Here is an 8261-nt window from a genome sequence, read left to right on the forward strand (position 1 = left end):
GAATTACAGCAGCGTGCAGCATTTGCAGACAGCCACGACTAGAGAAGCTGGCCGCAGGAATCAGTGCGACTTCCCCATTCACTGTGGTGGGAATAAAAATCTCCCGCAATAACTACACTGCTTGCGCCAGCCACCAACCTGTCTAAGCAGTCTGTCCTGTGGACACCTAAAGGAAAGTAGGTATTAGCAATTGTAATATCAGCACACTGCGGAAATGAAGTTTTGAGCGCTAAACGTTCACGGTCAGGGAGAAGAATTTTCTTAGAGATAGATGCCTGATGACATATGTGTTTAGAAAGCATGATTACCAATCCACCTCCCCTACCAGCATTTCGGTCTAATCTGAAAATTCGAAAGTTTTTCATTGAAAATGATTTATAAGGTGATAACCACGTTTCTTGTAAAAGCACGATATCAGGGTTATGTTTCTGAATAAGTAGTTCTAGATCTGGAAGAGAAGAGAGTATGGAGCGGCAATTCCATTGTAACGCTTTGATACCTGCCATGATTACTGATGAATTGAAGAGGCAGACACCGCCTATTTGAGGATATCAACATTGGGAAGAAGTTTTCGTGGTACTTTTCTAGCTTTCATCTCATGAGAACTAGATTTACATGGTGACGAGGAAGCACGACGCTTCTGCGAAAAAAAAAATTAGGCCTCACCGAAACGGGCAAGGCCCCACAAAAATTGGCCTATAGGCTCATTGGAATGCCCCTCCCCACGGTGATCTTTAGCAAAAGGCGAAAGATCAGTTCGCGGAATTGAGGAGAGGCCTTTCTCGTCTTTGTTAAGCACTGACCGAAGCGCTGGGGATCATTTTTTTTTATTTTGAACACTTGCCATATATGGTATAGAAAGGCTGTAGTTAAGCTAGAGTAGGTGGTTGAGAATATTGTCTTCAAGAAACCTGACCAAGCTCTGGCTCGTATACTCTCCCGAGCGTTTATCCTACTAAGGTATCTGTGAGGCCGGTTTTCATTGCGAGAGAATTATATGACTCATCAGCAAAATATCCAGACGTCCAAAAACAATGACTTCCAAAAATCCATGTGACGATGGAAAGAAAAATAAAATTTCTGCCTGTCCGTCATGGTGGCTTAGTGGTTATGGCGCTCGGCTGCTCACACGAAAGACACGGATTCGAAATCGGCCGCGGCACTCGAATTTCGATGGATCTAAAATTCTAGAGGGCCGTGTACAGTGCGATGTCAGTGCACATTTAAGGTCCCCAGGTGGTCGAAATTTCCGGAGCCCTTCACTACGGCGTCCCTCATAGCCTGAGTTCGAATATGCGGAATATTGAATTCAGGACTTCCAGACTGCGAGGCAAGCATAGAACCAGTGTTGTAGGCATTACCAAAAAAAAGTAACTAAATACGTTACTCGTTACACTAAAAAAAAACGCATTACCACCCTACTATACCTAGAAAAAAAGGTAACGCGTTACCGTTGCCGTTACCGAAAAAACGTAACGCTCGTTACTTTGCCGTTACTCAATGGCCCTTAGTTTTAATCACTGCGTCTTCACTGTAAGAACTGAAGATAACAATTTTATAATGCTCATACTTCATTTAATTCCAACTTCATAAAAAAACCATAGCCGAACATAACAAACTTACACCAATTCTGGCGTGCGTTTTCTTACGAAATTACGCGGAAATTGTGTAGCAATAAAGAAATGTTTAAATGTCATAGTTGCGGAAAAGATATATTTGCGCACATAAACAATTTTTTTTACTTGAACCTGCACAATTATCGCAAAAATTCAAGTGTTTACGTCAGGGTGTTCGAGGTAAGCTTCGCTCGCTTAGGAACTCAACTAGAAACGTAGCCACAGTTGGAAACAGCCCTGTTGAATGCAGTCTCCTTTTCTGTGCTGTACCATTGTACTCCTTCGACGGCTCTCTTGGGGCCATCTTGAAGTAAACTGGCGACATTCCTGGCTTTGCTCAGAAAAGGGAACTGCTTCCACCAAGAATGCGAGAGTGTCGCCTGGGAGCGAGACCTTTTGGTTGGAAAACAAGCTTACGCAGAAACTGACGTACAGATTTCTGCAAATGGTCCATTGGTGGCTCGGCATGCGTCCACCCTTTAGAGAGTTGTGTGTGTGAGTGGTTTGGGTGTGAAGACAAGTGCGTGACTGCGTGTTCGTGCTTTTTTTTTAGTTGAGTGCTTCGTCAAGGGCAGATGTTTTTTGGCATGCATGCGAGCCGCAACAAGAGTCATCGAGAAAACCGGTAGAATTTGTTTATTTGCAACATCATTTTCGGTTTTTTTTAAAAGAGGCGGAGGAGGACAACTGAAATAAAAAGTAACTAGTAACGTGACACCTCACGTTACCGAAAAATGTTAACGTAAGTACGTTACCCGTTACAGTTCCCAAATGGTAACGAGTACGTTACTAAGTTACCGAAAAAAGTAACACGCTACCGGTAACGCCATTACTTGTAACGCGTTACCGACAACACTGAGGGTGACATGCACTTTTCATTCCTGCGTGGCGGCTATTAGGACCTGGAAAAAGGATTTAATACTTGCATGCCATGCCTGCATGCAGAGGGGGACGACTTGTACATAGAAAAAAAAAAGCCCGGTGAGTCGCAGTAACTAGTGGCGGTTTGAAGCAGTTTTCGGCGTAGGCTGCTGGCTACAGGTACCGCCATTGGGATATGGTTCACCAGCTTGCACTAGTCACCACAGTGCACCGTTAACACTTTTCATACATAACACCGAAAGAACGGTAGCATTTTCCACGCGATTACGGACACAGAAGAACGCATACATCGATCGCCACGTACGTGCTCTCTGTGCTAAAGCCCGCTACGAGAAATTAAGCAAGCAAATCTCACTTTCGAACGAGTGAGTGACACGGTCATGGCAGAAGACACACGTAATGAATTTAGATAGGTTAACGTCGGTTACAACCCTACCGCATGTTGCATTTACTTGCCCGTAGATGCAAGTGTTGAAATAGCAGGTTTAAAGGAATAACTGGAGCAAATTTGTTCGGTATTGTGGTTATACCCCTCTCCGGCTTTCATGTTAGGTAAGGCGTTAACAAGCAATCCTGAATGTTAGTAGAGCAGAATGATGGCCCAGTTGGTGCAGCGACATAATCAAGAAAACTTTGCGCAGAATAACACAAGACGAAAGGGAGAAACACGTACACACACACTAGCGCAAGTGTGTGTGTACGTGTTTCTCCCTTTCGTCTTGTGTTATTCTGCGCAAAGTTTTCTTGAATATGTCTATCCTGAATCTTTCGTGACTGCACGCTGACACTTCGACACGCGCGCACAAAGACGGACTATGTCTTCACTTTCATTAGCACACGCTACAAAAGTGACGTTCACAGGGCTGCAATGAAGTTATCCTTGCTCTGTATGCGCATAGTTTTCCTGCTTCAGAGCTCCTTCTCACAGACTGACAACACACAAACACGAATATGTAAAGCAACAGATAAGGAACGGGCACAACCGGCAACACAGGAAATGCGTGCGAGTTTTGATGCCGCCCGCGACGCAGCTTTCGCCGTCACACAACTTGCCTGCATGGTTGGCGTGGGCGCATTTAAAATACGAATAAACATTATGAGCATCAAGTAGACAACCTAAGATAACTATATCTTATATGAGGCTGCAAGGTTTCACTCGCGCACAAGGTATAGTTGATTGGAAACTGGCCGTCAATTGAGGCAAGAGAAAAACCGAAATTGGACGCTGTTTGCTCTTGGTTTCGATATCGCATTCGGCGGATCGCTATCCTTGCAGGCTTTGAATTTTATCCGGCTTAACTTGTACGTACGACGGTTTATTAGTCCTATTAGTGCTATTAGTGCGCCAGCTTTTATCCGATGGATACCCACCCCGAACAAAATCGTCCCTTGTCAGCCTTGGCAGCTGGCCTAGCGCGAGTGCTCCGTCCCGCGGCACTGCCCACTCATCGTCGTGTTTCCCTCCTGACAGTGCAACGCTGAAAAAAGCGTTCCAACTAAAAAAGTCTATATTTAAAAATTGTGCAAAGTTTTAGGTGGAACATCTTGTATATGTCGTTTACTTGAACCTAAGTGAATGGTTAACGTCCCAAAGCGACTCAGGCTATGAGGGACGCCTTAGTGAAGGGCTCCGGAAATTTCGACCAGCAGGGGTTCTTTAACGTGTAATCACATCGCACAGTACACAGGCCTCTAGAATTTAGCCTCCATCGAAATAGCTGTGGACATAAATGTCAGGCAGAACACTATACTCCTCAGGCCAATAAAAGATGGCAGCATGAGCATACATTTTATATTGTTTGAATGAAATAAATCAGACTGGCACCTATGTATATGCCTCGTGGGGGTGTCCACAAAGAAGTAGCTGCAAAGGAGCAGGCAGCACATGCAGTGTAACTGCGCTTGAGTTTCACATAATAATTAGTGCAAGGCATGGGGAGGACTGCACAATATGTGCAACACAACAAAGTGGGTTATTTAATTTGAATTCAGCAAGAAAGTTCTTCAACATTCTTTATTAGAATGGATGCATGAATAGCACGTAAATGCATGGTGGTGTAGAAAATGAGAGGTTCAACCTTTTCTACAAAGCAACCAAGAAAACTACCTGACATTGTCGTGCCACCGGTAATGCTATGCCATCAGAGAACAGCACTGAAAGCTGAAGAGAGTGATGATAGAAATTCGTCGCTGGATGAAAGGCATAATGCTGTCTGTGCATGCTCGAAGTAAAATTGCGGTAAAAAAGAGAAACAGCAGCTTTTTGAAGAACCGCACAGCAATTCCATTTTAATGCACGACATGTCAAAGAAGTGAGTCTTACAAACAGCCAGAATGCATGTAAAATTTTGCAAAGGCTACTGTAATAAAATAATCATGTGCACTGAGCAATTTCACGCAATTAATCAAATTACGAGCTTTACAGTACACTACAACATGGCAATGTTTCTCGCAGACACCAATCACGGTATGACAGTTGTGACCATCCAACGCAAAAATCTCATTTCTAATAACGCGGGGTGGTTTCCTTTTATGACAATGCAAAAATGTTATGTGTCTTCCTTGCAGCATTACAATGTAGTCAGTGAGGCCGAATTGAAAAACTGGACTCCAGACAAGAGTCCGCAATCTTTCTGAATGCATAAAACGCACAATACGTAACCAACGCAATGCGATCCCTATACAGAAAAAGTTTGGACCCTCTTGAATCTACGTTAGCAGGCACAAGCGTTTACAGAATAAATTTTGAGTTTCAGAACAAACAAAAAGCGGTGTTCTACATATAGGACGCGAGGCGTATATGCGTTAACTGTGCCTGACCTTCAAAGAATGCGAATGCAAGATACGGAAAGGACTTACTGCCGTGCAACGAAGAAAAGCGGGGGCTATTTAATTTGAATTCTCCAGAAGGTTGCTCAATGTTTCTTATCGGAATGGATGGATGTAACCGAATGTAAATGCACAGTGGCTGAGAAAAAGAGAGGTTGAAAGTTTTCTCCAAAGTAAGCGACCAAACTACCGCCCATTGTCGTGCCACAGGAAATGCAATGCTATTAGACAGAATAGACTTGCTGTGGGAACTAGAACCAAGTGCTGAAGCAAGTGGCAATAAAAATTCTTTCCTGGATGCAAGGCACAATGATGTATGTGGAAGCTCGAAGCAAAATGCTAAAAAAAGAAAACCAGCTACTCGAAGAAAAAGGTAACCAAAGAACTGCACTGCTTTTGAATTTAGTGCACAACATGTCAAGCAAGTTTTACAAACAGCCAGAAGGTATTCAACATTTTGTAATCGCAAACGTAATAAAATAATCATCTGCAATTTCACACAACAAACCTAAATTACTAACTTTACAATACACTACAAAATAACAATGTTTTTCATAGGCACCAATCAAAGCACTTTTTCTTTCAGCAGCCACGACCCTTGCAACTAGTTATCATGAACACCTTACAAACAGCCAGAACGTATTCAACAATGTGTAATGGAAACTGGAATAAAATACTTATGTGCACTAAGCAACCTCCCAAAAATGACCCAAATTACGTGCGTTACAATACACTACAAGATTACAATGTTTGTCTTAGGCACTAATCACAGTATTTTTGTTTCAGCAGCCATGATCCCTGCAGCTTGTTATCAAGAACACCTTATGTAAAAAAACAAGGCTTCTTCAAGTAACACCAACACAACAAAGAAGCTAGCACAAAATGAAATGGTGACAAACACCTGATATTCTGACAACCACAACAGATAAAAATGGTGTGAATATAATGCTCCACAAATATTATGCCATTTATATCCAGCAGAGATAGTGGTCTGAGAAATGGTGATGTAGATGCTCGTAAACTCTTTATGTTGGCTTTGATACCGAAGTACAGAGAACTGTTCTAAAACGTGCACACTAACACAAGACACATCAATACGAGGTCGGACACTTGCCGTTCGCCAATCATTCCAGCCACTAGCACTGCCAGAATAAACACACTAAGATGAACACAAGAGCAGGTTTTCCTGTGTTGTCACACAAACAGAAATCGGTTCAATGATATTAGTGAGTGAATTTATAATGACGATCACAAAAATACGCCCACTCAGACTGCACGAATAAAAAGAATGGTTGTGCATGTTTTACCCCCTTGAATCTTTTCACTGAAGCAGGCAGATAAATGGCATTAGCAATAGAAATTTAGCGCAGTGGAGACGAAGTAGCGTAGATGCAGACTTGTTTACTGAGCGCCGGCTCCGAATGCGCAGTGCCCTGCCTGATTGTAACCATGCCACAACGCGTGCGTAGTCAATTTGCGGTAAACTGGCATACGTCTATGCTATTACGTCTCTGGTATGCTACATCTCTTTGTAATATTGGGAACAATGTTTTTAAAATCTCTCTCCAACGAGAAGTGATGCCATCCACGTATGACCGAGATTTCATTTCCATTCATGCGAGTTTACAAGCATAGCAGGATTACTCTGTGTTCAGGAAATACTTATCGCGAGTGTGTGTCTAGCCTAACGGAACAACAAATGTATTTTCCTGAAAAAAACATTAAACGTGAACAAAACATACAAATGTAAAGAAAGACGAAGGTTAGCTACCACCACCCATCATAGAGCATTCTGCTAGAATCTCATTAGATCGCACATAAAAAGGTAAATAGGAAAACATATCGACTAAGGGCATTTGAAATCGCTGCTATTCTTTGTGAATCGTCTTTTTGTGGAGTTTTAAATGTTTTCCCTGAGCGAATGTCTTATGGCACAAATCTCATTGGAAGGGCTTTTCGCCCGTATGGGATCTCACATGCCTCGCAAGAATTGAATGTTGTACAAAGGCCATGGGGCACAGCTGGCACTGATACGGCTTTTCACCCGTGTGGGTACGGATGTGTGCCACCAGGCTGCTTCTCTGTGTAAAGCTGCTACCACAGTGGTCACAACGGTAAGGACGCTCACCTGTGTGAGTTCGCTGGTGTTTCACTAAGTTGCTCTGGTGTGCAAAACTGCTATCACAATAGTCACAATGGTAAGGACGCTCGCCTGTGTGAGTGCGCTGGTGTTGCACTAAGGTGCTCTGGCGTGCAAAGCTCCTACCACAGTGCTCACAATGGTAAGAACGTTCACCAGTGTGAGTGCGCTGGTGTGTCTCCAGGTGGGCCTTTTGTGCAAAGCGCTTTCCACAGTCATCACAATGGTATGGGCGGTCCCCAGTATGGACTCGGAGATGCACCACCAGCTGAGATCTTTTTTTGAATCCCTTGCTGCAGTGGGTGCATTCGTGCACCTTCTTTACTGCACGTTTACCCCGGTGGTTACCACTGCCAGAAGGAGTAGATTCCATGCAGTGGCTCACTGGGCGCCTTTGACCAGTTGAATCTTGCACAGGAGGTGCACCATGGTCGCTGTGTGTGACGACTGAACCTGTGTGGTAAAGGAAGAATACTTTCAATCAACAGCAGGAACCAACATTGCACAGCTCACCTGGAGCTAGAGAAATGAAGATCAATGTACAGGACATAATTAGCAACAGCTGTGGATGTTTATGAAAAGTTTTATTGAATAGGTCGGCCTTAAGAAGAATTCAAGTCTGAAGAAAGATATCCCTAGAATGAATTCTGCAAGCAGCTGAAACCATTTCAGCTGCAAAAAATGTCATTCTTGCCAACAAAATAGGGTAGCATTTGAAATTCATTCTAAGCACTTGCATTACTGCCATCATGATAGACGCTGTGCTAAGCCCACCCAAGTGGGCCTAATACCCA

General features: G+C 43.4%; 1 non-coding gene and 1 pseudogene across 1 annotated transcript; both read right to left on the bottom strand.

The window, feature by feature from the left end:
• Positions 1 to 659: 659 nt before the first annotated feature.
• Positions 660 to 785, bottom strand: LOC149328113 (U5 spliceosomal RNA). Its single transcript, XR_016285875.1, has one exon. It is a non-coding gene; the product is annotated as a U5 spliceosomal RNA (small nuclear RNA).
• A 6410-nt stretch (positions 786 to 7195) lies between these two features.
• Positions 7196 to 7915, bottom strand: LOC149328114 (uncharacterized; annotated as a pseudogene).
• Positions 7916 to 8261: the final 346 nt, after the last annotated feature.

The sequence above is a fragment of the Amblyomma mixtum genome, chromosome 9 (genome assembly GCF_055824585.1).
Source record: "Amblyomma mixtum isolate Tamu chromosome 9, ASM5582458v1, whole genome shotgun sequence".
Taxonomy (NCBI): domain Eukaryota; kingdom Metazoa; phylum Arthropoda; class Arachnida; order Ixodida; family Ixodidae; genus Amblyomma; species Amblyomma mixtum.